Source organism: Arachis duranensis, chromosome 6, assembly GCF_000817695.3.
Source record: "Arachis duranensis cultivar V14167 chromosome 6, aradu.V14167.gnm2.J7QH, whole genome shotgun sequence".
Taxonomy (NCBI): Eukaryota; Viridiplantae; Streptophyta; class Magnoliopsida; order Fabales; family Fabaceae; genus Arachis; species Arachis duranensis.
In genome coordinates, this window is record NC_029777.3 from 6790583 (window position 1) to 6798554 (window position 7972).

Here is a 7972-nt window from a genome sequence, read left to right on the forward strand (position 1 = left end):
TGGTTATTTAAAATTTAATATTAAGATTTATTATATATATATTTAATTTTAGATTTTTTTAAGAATATATAATTAAAATAAAATAAAACAAACTATTAAAAATAAATACATCACTTCAGATATTTTTTATACTTAGGTTTCAAATATTTAAATTTTAGAGGTTTTATATGTTTCTTTTAAGAATATAAATTTAAAAGTAAATAAAAACAAGCAATATTTTTGGATTTTAAATCTTTAAATTTTAGAAGTCTCAAATATTTTTTTTATGATTTTAGATATTTTCTGTTAAATTTTAAATGGTATTTTTTAAAACACAAGAAAAAAATATTTAAAAACTAAAAAAAATATCTAAAGCTATTAAAAATCATTCAAAATTTAAAGAAGAAAAAGAAGAAGAGATGGTGAGCGACTGGTGCAAAGAGAAAGAATGAGAAAAAGATAAATAGACGCGGAGAGAAAGGAGAATAGAAGTGAATGGGAATGGGAGAGCACGTATTTTTTAACGTAAAACTAGTTTTTAAAGTTTTAAAATTAATTTTTATTTAAAAAAAGTTAGCTACTTTGTTGTATATAGAGTTGGTATTCTCTAATCATTTTTTTTTCCTAATTATAGAGTGAACTATAATTTCTATCAGGAAAGTTTTAAACATTGACAAATTTATTCATACAAAAAAAAACAACCATTTTCTCTCCATAAAAGATGATTCCATATGATAAAATTATTCAAACATTAAAAAATTATTTAAAAAAGCGAACAAAAATATTTTTTGTGCACTAAAATCAATTTAATTTATTTTCAATGTGTATTTATATTCTAACATGTATTTTAAACCATAGAGTAGGGGTGTACATGGGCCGGGCCACACCGAATTTGGCTTAACCCAGACCCGGTCCGAAATATAGACCAGGCCTAATGTTTGGACCCTAACCCGATCCTAGACCCGACGAAACCTACGCACATTTGGGCCAGGTGAAAACCGGGTAAAAATCGGATAAAAACCGACTCTTTAGTATGTAAAAATCACCTAATCTCCAACATTTATTTCACAATTCACATAGTAAAATTCACTTAAAAAAATATAACAAGAACCAACCATTCTCCAAAATTAAAGCATAACCATAATCAATACTAATATTGTCTAACACTAAATATTTAAATCAATACAAATAACACAATATTATGCATTAGTGTAAAGTCTTATGCATTTTAAACATAAAACATTAATTTATAATCTTATAAATGATTAATAACACAAGATATTAAGGTTTACAATATTTAAATTCTACGTAAGAATAGCCATCATCCAACATAAAATATTAATTGTGTATGATGACCGGGCCATCGGGCCGAGTTCGGGTGACCCGAGCTATGACCTGGACCCGACCCGAAATAATGACCGGGTCTATCTTTGAGACCTTTGCTCGACCCTAGACCCGATAAAATCACACTAAATTAGCCCCTAAAGTGTTCAGGACCGGGCCGGATCTTCAGGTCGGGTCGGGCCATGTACATCCCTACCAGAGAGAATTCGGGGAAGAACCAAGTGAGATAACATAAGATGAGAAAATATCACATCCAACTCAAAACCTTAAGATAGTAAGTTACTTTGGTGTATATAGAGTTGGTATTCTCTAACCATTTTATTTTCCTAATTATAGAGTAAACTACCATTAAAATCACCTAAAAAGCCAAAAAAAAAAGGTGTATTTATAATCTAACGTGTATTTTAAACCAAAGAAAATTCATGAAGAATCAAGTGAGATAACATAAAATGAGAAAACATCACATCCAATTCAAAATCTTAAAGTGGTAAATTGATAAGTCTTTTATTTTATAAACTCCTCACTATTCTTTGTTTTCTTTGATGTGAGACTAATTTCATACACTTTTCACACTTGCAACATTAACAATCTCTCTCTCAAATGTGAGTCTCCACATCAAGCATCAACTCTCTATCTTTCTAACTCTTCCACCGCCCTTAAATTTTTAAGTAATTTTTAGTGTTTAGATAATTTTATTATACGAAAACATATTTTTTAGATAAAATGATAATTTTTTTAAAAATAAATTTATCAAGATTTAAAATTTTTATGAGTAGAAATAATAATTTACTCCTAATTATATTTAAATTTCTGCCCACCTTCCGAGCCCCTCCTCCTTCACCTACCCTTTTCCAAATCTGAAAAATGTGATTATATTGGATTGGGCTTTTTCTTTCTATATAATACTTAAGTTTAATAAATAATAATATTCAACGAAAAAAAAAGTAAGATATTTATATTAAATTAAATATTGAATTGATATGCTTTTAATTTTTGTCATAATAATTATTTTCTTCTATTATAATATTAGCTTGCACAGCATAATAGTCTCTCTCTCTTTTTCACCAAGCTTCGTCTTCGCCTCTTATCTCTCCTTGTTGAAAATTTATTTATTTTATGTTATTTTATTAATTTGCATATTGAAAATTTTATATGCATGTTAATTATGTTAAATTTATATTTAGATTGTGTTTTAATTTAACATATTTAGTTGAATTATGATAATTTTATTATAATTATGTTGTTTTTTTCAAAAAAAATCAATCTTTAATATCTATGGATACTTGCGAATATCTTTTTTTTTATGATCAGGGGTCAACGACCCCAAAAGAAGCAAAAAGAGCCACAAACAAAACAAAAAAAGAAAATACTCAGGATCCTCTTAGTTGAAGAGATCTCATACAATCAAAATTTAAAGCTAATGTAATATCCGGAGAAGTAGTATAAAAAATATGCAATTCGAAAGGTAGATCTTGTCCTTTCGTTGCTAACACATCTGCAACCGAATTTGCTTCTCGAAGAAAGTGAGACCAAGAAATATTTGCAATTCTACCAGCCTGAATACTAATGTCTTCTATAAAGGGAGCACAAGGGTGGTTAGCAGGGTACCCATTTTTCAAAAGATGGAGGACAGAGGCAGAGTCCGATTCCACAATAAGAGTTGTATACTTTTGAGCCTTAGCAATTTGTAAACCACGGGCAATGCCCCACAATTCAGCGTGCATTATCGAGCAGTTTCCAAGATTGTAAGAGAAACCCATGATAAACCTTCCTAAGTGATCCCTAAATAAACCACCACAAGCAGCACTATTTAGATGGCCTAAAAAAGATCCATCCACATTGAGTTTTAACACTTTTTTCGGTGGCGGAAGCCATCGAATGAGACATTGAGGTTCAACATTGACAATACTCCTTCTTTGGAATTTATCAATATTTAGGATCTCGTCAGTTCGGGCTTTAATTTGGTGCACAACCATGGAAAATGGGGTAACTTATCCTCAAAGACAAATTTATTACGACAGAACCAAAGAAAGGCAATAACAACACCAAAGAGACAAGGCCAGTGACTTGGGCGCCCCAAGTTGTCCTCCAATCAATGAACGACGTCCATGTTGAAAAAGGAATGTGCTTGGGCAGCAGGGATGAAGGCATTCCATATGCTCCTGGCAAAATAACAGTCACGTAAGACATGCTCCACTGATTCTTCATGCTGAGTGCAGCGAGGGCAAGATGAGTCTTGAGTTAGGTGGCGCCTTTTTCGTTATGCATTAGTTAGAATGGCTTGGCGTGCAGCGAGCCAGAGAAAGGAGTGAGTTCATTCGGGACCCTTCCAGCTCCAAACCAAATTAAAGAGCCGATTGGGGTTGCTAGGAGTGTCTTAAATGGCTTGATAAGCAGACTTGAGGCTAAACGCTCCATCTGGTGAGGGTGCCCATGCAATATGATCAGTAGGCTTCCAAGGGGAAGGGGGGACAGCGCCATGATTCTTTTGACCACATCCTCCGACAGGATCTCCTTGAGCCTCACAATGTCCCAGGATCCTGAAACGATAAGAAAATCAGTCAATTTCACAGAATAGTCAAACTCATTACTTACCTGAGTTGTGTGATGTTCAAGCCTCCCTAACAGAGGGACCCAGTTATGCTTCCAAAAATCTATTGTAGAACCATCCCTGATGTGCCAAATATGGTTAGACTCCACAATATCCCAGTTGGCACAAATTCCTTTCCACAAATTAGAGCTACTTTGTTTTCGTTCCACCTTTGAAATTATGTCATTTTTGCTTCCATACTTCGACCAAAGAACTCTAGCCCACAAGGCATGTTTATTTTCAATAAGACCCCCCCACCCAACTTTTGCCATAAAAGCATGGTTGAGTGTACTAGCATGGCAAATTTTCAGGCCACTCGACTTTTTTGGCTCACAAACTTTTTTCCAACTCACCAAATGAATTTTGCCGGTTTGATTGGTGTCTCCCCAAAGAAAGTTTCTGCATTTTTATCAATAGCATTACAAGTAGCTTTAGGTAAAAAAGCAGTTTGCATAGTATAAGATGGAATAGAAGAAATGACAGATTTCACCAGGGTATTTCTTCCCGCCAAAGACAGCGAGGAGGCTATCCAAGAGTTTAGATTAGCATTCATCTTGTCAATAATATTATTAAAAGTGCTTTTCGAAACTCTGGAGTGATGAAGGGGAACACCCAAATATTTTCCTAAATCATCCGTTCTAGAGAAATTCAAGGCTTCTGAGATGCTTGTTCTAACATTATTCCCTACATTTCGGGAGAAGAAGACTCTCGTCTTATCTGACTAACCTTCTGCCCGGAACTATCACAAAAGGCATTAAGACAATTATTAATGACCTCAGCTTGTTCCAAGTTTGCTTCTACAAACAAAATTAAGTCATATGCGAAGCCAAGGTGAGAAATCTCTGGAACATCTCTTTTCAAATGAATTGGTTTCCAAAATCCATACTCCACAGCTGCATCAATAAGTTGCGATAAGAGTTCAATACACAGAACAAATAAGTAGGGAGAAATAGGGTCTCCTTGTCTGATGTCCCTAGACGGAGTGAATCTTCTAATTCATCACCATTCCAGAAAACTCTCATTCTAGTAGAAGATACACAATCATAAATGAGATTAGTTATACGGGAGGGAAAGCCGATGTCAATCAATGAGTCCTTTATAAAAGACCATTTTAATCTGTCATAGGCTTTTTCGAGGTCGATTTAAATAGCCATCCAACCTTTTCCACCTTTCTTGCTCATCATCAAATAAATAACCTCCTGGGTTATAATAATATTATCCGATGAATACCTTCCCGGAACAAAGCTAGTCTGAGTTGGCCTGACCAACTTAGCCATCAAAGTTTGCAACTGTTTTGCTAAAATTTTTGTAACCACCTTATACGAGACATTACACAAACCGATAGGTCTCATGTGTTTGAGGCTGGAGACCGGTTCAATTTTAGGAATAAGGACTAGGAGCGTCTCATTAATATCGCTGACCAAAGTTGGGTTCTTGAAAATATTCTGAACAAGATTACAAAGATCAGCACCAACCTTTTTCCAATGTTGCTGGTAAAAGACAGCTTGGATACCATCCTTTCCCGGAGCTTTAAGGCTGCCCATAGCAAACACAGTCTCTTTAATCTCCAAGGGAGATACCATCCGACCTATCCTCTCAAAGTCAGCAGCACTTAGCTCAGGAAAGGTGTTAGAAATAATAAAAGGAACATTATCAGAATAATCATAGTAAAGGTTCGCGTAAAAGGATACAACCTAATTTTTCAGATCATTGCTTTCTGTTAACCACTCGCCATCATCATTATGAATAGTGGGGATTTTATTTCTTCTTCTCCTTACCATGGTAGAGCCATGAAAAAATTTAGTATTCCGGTCGCCGAACTCTAACCACTTGCTTCTCGATTTCTGGAACCACAATAACTCATCTTGAGCAAGAACCTCCTCATAATCTTGGCATAACTGAAATTGTAAATCTTCCAAAAACCTATTGATCTCTTAGGTTAATCTATTAGAGATGCCATTCAGCCTTCTTAGGATATTTTTTTTCTCTGAAAAATATCACCAAACACCAAAGTATTTCAATCTTGAAGGGATTTTTTGAAGTTTTGCATATTTGCTGTCCAAGAATTATCTACCTTCCAGCATCTATTCACCATACTATCAAAGTTCGAGTGAGTTAACCATGCCGCAACAAATCTGAACGGGCGACACCCTCTATTAATAGGTGAATTAGAAGATAAATAGAGGCAAATAGGCGAGTGGTCAGACTTCAGCATTGGGAGGTGTCAAACACAAGCCTCAGGGAACCTGATATGCCAATCCATGTTGCTAAGGGCCTTATCCAACCTTTCCACCAAGTTACCTCTTCTCCAAGTAAACGGCTAACACATAAAGCCCAAATCCACCAAACCACAATCAGACTCACAAGCTTGGAAGTCTGAGCAGCTCCTGGGTTGGTTCTAGCCATGCTTTCCCTTCTTTCATAATCATGAAGGAGAGCATTGAAGTCCCCAATAGCGCACCAAGGACTACTAATATCACTAGCAAAATCTATCAGGTCATTCCATAACTCTCTTCTGTAAATTTTTTGGGGGAACCCTAAACTGCACTCAGGAACCACCGTTCAGAGTTGTTGCTAGATACTCCGAAGTGAACAACTTGTCTGCTGTGCCTCACAATATCCACCCTCCAAACTCCTGAGTCCCACATGATCCAAATCCCACCAGACCTCTTCAAAGCTTCAACAGTGAAGGACCCATCAAAACCCAACTTATCTCTTACTTCTTTGGTCCGATCCCCACTAATCTGAGTCTCAAGAAGAATAATCATACCAGCATGATATTCACATTTCAATTCCTTAATAAGGAAAGGAAAATTCGCCCCCTCCCCGGTGCTCCTCTACAATTCCAAATAATAATACTATTCATAAGGACAAAACAAGAAGGAAGATTACCAAGAACCACGGTCAAGCTTGGGCATTTTTTCTTTTCTCTGAACCGGACCTCACAACGGATGTCGTCGCTTATGACACTTCATTACTAGACGAAGCCCTGATACTAATATCTGGTGGTCTTCCTCTTCCACTGATTCTATCGTGATCGTTGCAATCCATGATCTTACGCAGCGACAATTAAGGAAATTATTAGTAGCAATATGTTCTTCCAAGAACTCACCAGATATTTTTGGTATAAAAAAACCTCTTGTTGCTCCTTCTAAAGTCTTCTCATGCTTTCCAACATAACGTGTCCCATCACCTCTTTTTCAGGGTCTTTGGCCTTTGCTTGTACTTGAGAAGAGGGTTATGGAATATCCAGCTTTTCACATTGTGCTTTTTCGGGAGAACTTGCCTTTGGGGCTGCACTCTTTTCTTTAGTGCTATGACTATTTTTAAGACCGTGAGCTTTTATGGAGGTCTTTTTTGGATTCAAAGCATTTTTGTTGGCCCCCACTTTGATAGGATTTTTATGGTTATTAAATGTTCTTATTTGGGTAAGTTGGGCCTTTTCTTTCCTTGGCCCATAACCAATATTAAGGGCTTCCCCTTAGGCTTCGTTGCATTCATGCACATGCATATCTTCTTCTAACTCTTCCTGCAAGACGTGGAATTTTGATCCCAAGCCTTGGCCAATACTTCCCTTATTTGCATGCTCTTCCAAAATTAGAATGAAATCAGGTGCCATTATCACTTTCTTTTTATATGTTGCGTTGGAATCTTTCCTTCTTTGGATTAGTTTTTTAACCAACAGGAGGATTTTGCCCGTTGGCAAAATCAGGAGGATTTTGCCCGTTGCCAAAATCACATTGAGACACTAAATGTGGATTGTTTTCATGTTGGTCCTCATTCTTTTTTTGGTCGGAGCTTCAGTACACATATCATCTCGATGGCCGTACTTGCCGCACGTAAAGTAAATTTGATGCAAACCTTCATACTCAATATTGAGCTCACTCCCCATCACCGAGATCTTTGGCACCAGTTTCTTGGCAAGATCAATCTCCACACAAATTCTAGCAAACTTGTCCCTCGAGTGTATAAACGTTGTCCGATCAATTTTGATCATCTGACCTATTGCCGATCCAACTCTCCATAGGAAACGTTGATTATAGAGTTCGATGGGGAGGT